The sequence below is a fragment of the Schistocerca serialis genome, chromosome 1 (assembly GCF_023864345.2).
Source record: "Schistocerca serialis cubense isolate TAMUIC-IGC-003099 chromosome 1, iqSchSeri2.2, whole genome shotgun sequence".
Taxonomy (NCBI): Eukaryota; Metazoa; Arthropoda; class Insecta; order Orthoptera; family Acrididae; genus Schistocerca; species Schistocerca serialis.
The window spans coordinates 820,352,960-820,360,319 of record NC_064638.1 but is presented as its reverse complement, the minus strand read 5'-3'; the positions used below and the strand labels follow the sequence as shown (position 1 = coordinate 820,360,319).

The 7,360-nt window shown below is 43.9% G+C and overlaps 1 pseudogene; it reads left to right on the top strand.

Annotated features, from left to right (window-relative positions):
- Nucleotides 1-5,219: 5,219 nt before the first annotated feature.
- LOC126429427 (5S ribosomal RNA) lies at nucleotides 5,220-5,339 on the top strand (annotated as a pseudogene).
- The last annotated feature ends 2,021 nt before the right edge of the window (nucleotides 5,340-7,360 follow it).

Sequence of the window (7,360 nt, the reverse complement as noted above, 5' to 3'; positions counted from 1 at the left end):
GTTGCAAATAGATTTTCGCACAAATTCGGTTCCAAAAAAAAAAAAAAAATCTCTCTTCCGTAATTTACTCTCAATATCTCGTTTCTTTCGCTCAATGGAAATTTTATTGGATGGTGTTTGATGCCATGTAACAAATAAAAAGCACAAGATTAGCTACAATTCTTTATGAATATTCCCACAATGCGTATCTTACATAAATTTTTATTCCTCTCAGTTTTTTTGTTTTTTTTTTCGCGTCTCTGTTCGGGCGCCAATTTAACGATATGTTTACGTAATGTGTATACATAAACATACAGTTATAAATGTCCCCGTTCGTAGTCGCTAATTATAACAATATGTTTACTTTTGTGCTGTAACATATAGCTATAATCAGCGGTGGAAATATATTTGCGAACGCCGACCGTGTGCGGCTGTTTCTTGTTGGATCGTCTGATCAGTCGGAAGTTGCATTGCAGAGGAGAGTAAATGCCTATTCAAAATATAATTATTTTTGGATAGCTCAACATGAATTTCTTAAGGGACCGTAGTTTATCATGCATTTACCAGTAGAATATGGCGCTGAGAAAATATTTCGCCGCATACAATTTCCGTCCGATTTCGACGAAAGAATTCGTGACTGTGAACTCTCTATTTGGCAGAAACACTAATAACTTCATGAAGGAGTGAGACATAGATTCTATATTAAATAAATAGTCCATACACCAGTTTCATTTCACTCTGAATTTATGGCAAGTAATAGATGAACTTACACTGCAATGAAGGATTTAACATGGATGCCGTTTTGACTGGCACTTCTCTTCTCGTAATGAAAATAATTCCTTTGACGTTTTCACATACACGTCGCTCAATAAATTTACTGCTATGCAGTATTGCACTTTTAGTATTGCACTTTTACTTTACACTAAAATAATATTATTTTTGACGATAATAATACGGCGGCAAGACATGAGCGTCCGACACAAGTTACAAGAGACAAGAGAAGAATGAGTAACTGTTCATCGAGAATATCTCGTACATCAAAAAAATGTGTAAAAGCGCTCTTCTTCTGTCCGTTTTTCGCGCCGCGGTTTTCAAAGTCAATGACTCACTGCATCTCTGACGGCGCTTCGACAATAAACAAGTTACGTCACAGATCGTTCACCTTTTACATGCTCGCAACATTATTTGCTAACTGTAGCTGTTGCCGAGCGACTACTCTATTAGTGAATGATTTAAAATGATAAGGCAATCACATAATGCTACAACTCCTGAATGAAGTCCAGCCATTGCAGGGGCGTTGTCGTATCTTTGTCAGAACATAAGATATTAAAAGTATATTTTTAAAGTACTTGCCACAGAATCTATCAAGTCTTGTTATCCCCACGGAACTTGTTCTGATGCAGAATGTACTTCCCGCAACAACCTTCTATCTGCGTCACTGAACACAGAAGTGTTTACCTGAACAAGGTGCTCAACCTACAGAATGAGATGTACGAATTTAAAATTATAACCAAGGAGCCAGAGACAGTTGACATGTGTCGCTGCCTTGCCGAGACTTAATCCCGCAGACTACAGTTGCGGATTCCATGCTTTCGGTTGCGTTTGATCTTTGAGTTGAACTTGTTTCACGTTTAGTGAGTCTTTTGTGAAAGAATTTACCAAAATTTCACACGTTCTTGAAATTACGAGTGCGAGATAAAAAGAAGTGAGTGCGAATTCTTTATCTAGAAACTCTTAAATAAATCAAACGTTATTAACATTATTCTTCATGTCTACAAGTTTGCAGCCCTCTGACGATAGAGCGTCCTGTTATCGAGTTTCGGATGCGAAGAGTTCGACACGCATGGAGCACGCTCTCCTTCAGCAGGATATTGCCAGACTACACACGAGCGCTGAGACATCTGCCGCCGCCTTGTGTTCACTGTCATCGATCATCCTCCATACAGTCCTGACTTGGCCCCATCCGATTTTCTTCTGTTTTCAGAACTTAAGGAACACCTTCGAAGACTTCACGGGGGTATTGAAGACTAGACTGTGATAGTGATGAAGCGGTGCAAGCACAGGTGAGGTTGGGCTCCACCAAAAAAGTGAGACATACAACAAATTGGTCTTTCGTTGGGAGAAGTGTTTTCGTGGCAAGTGTCGCTATGTTAAAAATAAATATGTAGACACGACGAATAAAGAAGAAGAATGTTAATAATGTTTGTTTCATTTACAAAGCTTAAAGAGTTGTTACATAGAAAATCCGGAGGCATTATTCAGCACCCCCTCGTAGTTCTTTCACATCTTTACCACAAGTATATGAGCTATAAAAGTTAGTATATTCATTTTGTCATTTCCAGAAACTGCATAAACATTTCCTTAAGATTTGTGGTGACAGATTCACTAGAGATATTCACTACCAGTATTTGGCCGGCAAGGGGAGGAGGTATGGTAGCGTGAAGTCCCAGGTCGACAGACTTTGGACCAAATTGGATTAAATAACAAACCTCTCTACAGTGGCTCATGAAGTGAAAGCATGTGATACTGTAGACGGTGATCCGTCCATGGGATGGGGACGTTAAGCTTGGTGGCCCCCTTGATGCACTTCGCGAGGAGTAGCTATGGCCGGCCTGTGTGGCCGAGCGGTTCTAGGCGCTTCAGTCTGGAACCGCGCGACCGTTCGGGCATGGATGTGTGTGATGTCATTAGGTTAATTAGGTTTAAGTAGTTCTAAGTTCTAGGGGACTGATGACCTCAGATGTTAAGTCCCATAGTGCTCAGAGCCATTTGAACCAGTACGCTATGTGCTGGCACATCATCATCATCATCATTATCATCATCATCATACAACACACACATTACACTGTACTCCACACGTAGCCACACACACACACACACACACACACACACACACACACACACACACCTTAAGTATCACTTTTGTAAACCCTCTTCGCCTCGTCGCTACTGCAGTGGTCGCCGAGTTGTCACTGTTGTTACGGTAGGCCGAGTTTGTGAGTTCGTGAAATGGCTTCTCGTGCAGTACACCGCTAAGACAATTTCTCCCTGCCACTATTACACAGCTGTTCCCCAAGGTCAGGTAACAGGATAGGAGAAAGAAGGTTCTACAACACTCCAAAATGAGTTAAAAAGGTTTACTTATCCTTGTGACTAGTTGAATAACACTGCATGTAACATAATACAAAAAAGGCCATCAATGGCTAAGTACAAATAATGGTAGGTAGACTTCACAATACATAGCAAATGCAATTTACAACAACAGTCTGCTCGCTTCTATGAGTTCACTAACGACGTTCCCTGTCTAAGTCAGCCCTGGACGATGATATATGACCAAATGGCGGGGAGGTGCTCTTCTATCTTCCGAGCAGGCTCCTCTCCGTTGCCGTGAGGTCATTGGCAGATTGTACTCGGCCGGCAATTGGCCGAGGCTAAGTCGATATCTTCATCCTCAGCGATGCCCGTGGTGCTGGTGGAACTCGCGCAAGTGACGAGCCTTTATGGCACTGGCACCAGCTCGCGTCTTTGCCCCTGTGGTGCTTTTACCCCGGCTGTGTCTTGTTCGGACGAACTGTAATTACACATATTGTATTGGAGCATGTAGTAAATACATAAACCAAAAGAAAACGCCAGAGAGTAGGCTTGGTCGCAACAGAGAATTGTAGGGTACATTTTACCATGTTTAAGTTTCGTCAGTTTTAAACTCTTCAATGAAACTGAATCTAGTGAGTGTGTCAAAGATCTGCGATATTTGGGTATTCTGGGTAGGAGATGTGCTACTGAGTTTTGCAGAAACGCCTAATCCAGCTGCGGAAATGTTGCATCTGTGTCAGGCTAATTCAAATGACTTAACCACCTAATCACTGTTGCTGGTATTACTGTGGATGTGAGAAAAAGGAGCACAACAAGCAGCAGAAACATGTGGATTCACTACCTCCGAATAAAGCGAGGATCCATCCTTATCGGGCAGTGATGGTGATGCCTTTTTTGGGGGTGCTATCATGGAGCAGTGCTGACAATTTATGCTCGCAAAGGGCAAACTGTTGCAGGAGCATGCTACGAAAATCTTCCGATGCCGCTGACGTCTCCTGACGAAGCGTTTCTGTCCAACGCGTTTTTTTGCTCAGGACAAGCATCCCATCTCATTCTGCACAAGACTCAGTCACGCATGCTGAATCTTTGGAATATCATATTTTGCCTCAACTCGCTTATTTTCCGGACAGGGCACAGATTGACTCCTTCCTCTTTCCTCTGATGAAGAAATCGTAGTGTGACGAACCTTCTTAAATGACGACGAGATGATTTTCGAGATGAAACTTAGCATAAAGATCAAAAAATCAGACTCCTACAACCAAGGTCTCCGCCACGCCATCCGTCGTTAAAAAAATGTGCCACACTGAATGGATGATACGTAGACGAGGACTGACAACAAGTTTCATGCTCGCAGCTCGATTTCTTCGAGGTAACGGAAGAAGTGTTTCGAACTGGGAATTAAGCAGTCGTGGAGCTTAAATTAACGATTGTTTTATGTAACATCAATAGAATAGGAAGACACTTTTATCATCATCATACTTTCAGAGATTAGACCTTTGCCCCGTTCTGGACACAACCCATCATTGCCCAACCTTCCTGTATCTCTTCGGCCAATAGGTCTCTGTGACAATACTATTTTCGGAATTCTCGTATTGTCCGTTCTTTCTAAATGCTCTTCCCATTTGCTTCTATATTCGCCCTTTCTACCCAGTATAGCAAATACTTGTAAGTGATTCCGGACAGTCTTAATCGTACGAGATATCTCAACCTAAATACATAAAATGTCTAACCTGTTCTAAAATTGTGTCATCCGAAATAATCTTTGCTCTTATTGAGAGTTATCTCAAGTAAATTCGCTTTCAATAAAAACAATATTTCTGTAGCCCGTAAAGATCGTTAAGTAGGTCCCCATACAGCCAGTTCAAAAATGTCTTCCATTAAATAAAAGAACAAAATCCAGCCTTTGCCCTAATATACATAACCGGGCAACAACATTAACAACTAAAGTTCCTGGCACCTCAGCATAACCAGTTATCATATTTCAGACATCATCAGTAAAACATAATATAGCAAAACAACTGTTAGATTTAATCAGGATCATAGCACACAACTGTGCATTGATCTACCATTACTACCATCTCCATATAGCTACCACAACAAACTGCACACAACTCTGTACCAAATTACCTATGTATGTATCTTAATAAGCCAACGGCCTTGCCGCAGTGGTAACACCGGTTCCCGTCAGATCACCGAAGTTAAGCGCTGTCGGGCTGGGCTAGCACTTGGGGATGGGTGACCTTCCTGTCTGCCGAGCGCTGTTGGCAAGCGGGGTGCACTCAGCCCTTGCGAGGCAAACTGTGGAGCTGCTTGATTGAGAAGTAGCAGCTCCGGTGTCGGAAACTGACATACGGCCGGGAGAGCGGTGTGCTGACCACATGCCCCTCCATATCCGCATCCAGTGACGCCTGAGGATGACACGGCGGCCGGTCGGTACCTTTGGGCCTTCATGGCCTGTGCGGGAGGAGTTTAGTTTTAGTATCTTAATAAATTCTCATACAATAACACAAACAACTGATTATTAATACAGAAACAGTAACTAGATGAATTCTCAGCAGTCTTCAGGTGCAGTTTAAACGACCACTTTAGGATTAATACTATTAATCACGCTCATAGCGTATAGTTAACAAGCAGAACTGCCCTCGCTCACGGGCACAAACACGCACTTCTGTGTGCCATCAATAAGCTGCCACAATTTATCACATGGCAACCACGGACTTCCATTCAGAATTTGTGGCTAGCAAATAAGCCCAATGTGCCGTTCGTATACCACACAGTGCACTGTATCAACCATAAAACCACCAGCGTGAAACCGTCAGCTGCCAAAGTTACTCAGCTCCTCTTGACGTGAAACGGGCCTTTTCTTTGCCTCCAATGCCAAGAAAAGACACCAACTGCTCCAACAGCCTGTTATGTCCATAAGGTGGCCACGCCCGATGCAGTGACTTCCGGCCGAAGTACCGCAGCTTCCCGAGACCCTCACTCTCGATTGTGCTCAGAACTCACTCGTTCGTCTCCGTGCAGCAGGTGACTACTCCAACACCTTCAGGCCCAGCCCGGTTTCGTAGACACCTCGACCATCAAATCAACCGACTCCTGGCGACGAGCCGCAGGCACTGGCCTCCAGAAGACGACTCTTCCGATCAACCAGCTACTGTGGCCGCCCTGGTTACTTCCGACACTGAAGTTGAGCCCTTACCTGTGGCCAAGTGGGATGTCGTTCCAAAATGTGGCAGAAGACATTCCACAGGTGCTGATCGAAAGGCGTACCCGGTTTGTCTGGAAACAGGCTTCAGGCATTCTATATGTGTGACAAAAACCCTTAGTTTGATTTAGTCGCTTGCCTTGTTTCAAAGGAAACCTCTGGGCATCGACAGAAGGAGGAATTATTGGTAGTTCGGAGCTCCAATGTCAGGCGCATAATGTGGCTGCTGAATAGGGGTGGAAATCGAATGTGCACTCTGTGTGCATACCGGAGGGAATCATCCCAGAAATTAAAGAGGTCCTTTTGGATGCCATGAAGAGCACATGGTGCATCCAGCTGCACGTGGTGGCTCATGCCGGCTCTAACAATGTGCGTCATTTTGGATTGGAACAGATTCTGGTTTCTGGTAGCAATCTGAATTGGTAAAGACTGCTAGCCTTGCTTCCGAAATGAAGGTAGAGTTTTGTATCCCGCCTGGAAGGCGGCGCGTGGGTCTGCTCCTGAAAACTGAAAGGCTGGCCGAATGAAGGAAGCGAGTAGGAGCAGGTGAGGTAAAACACGTCGGTACTGCAAGTAAGTAAAAGTGGTTTACTGGTGCATGAATATGTACAGAGGCATACATAACTTGTATAGAGCAGCAAGGTGCAAAGTCTCTATATGAAGCGAAGTGTCCCGGCCGTCTGCTCTTGATCAAATGGGCTGAATCTGGAGCGGAGCTCGTAGAGCTCCACAGCACCGGCTAGAGGGCGCTGTCGTCGGTTTCTGTCGTAGTGCCAACTTAAGAACTTTCACCTACGCCGTGGCATCGTAGCTATCGATACCACACAGAGAGTATCGGTTTTCGATGTATTGACCAGTTTATAGGATTGTTTCAGTTAACGTCTTACCAATAATCCTACAAATTTCGAGTGGTACTGTTGACTAGTGCACACAGCGCCACTCTGCATTGTCACCAAATATATTGAAGATGGCGACTCCCCAGCTGAGAAAAAAAACCTAACAGAACTATTAGACTCCAACGAGAAAAGTATTCACTGAGAAGTTTCAGCAGTGGAAGCACCAAAGATCATCCTTGGCCGGTCT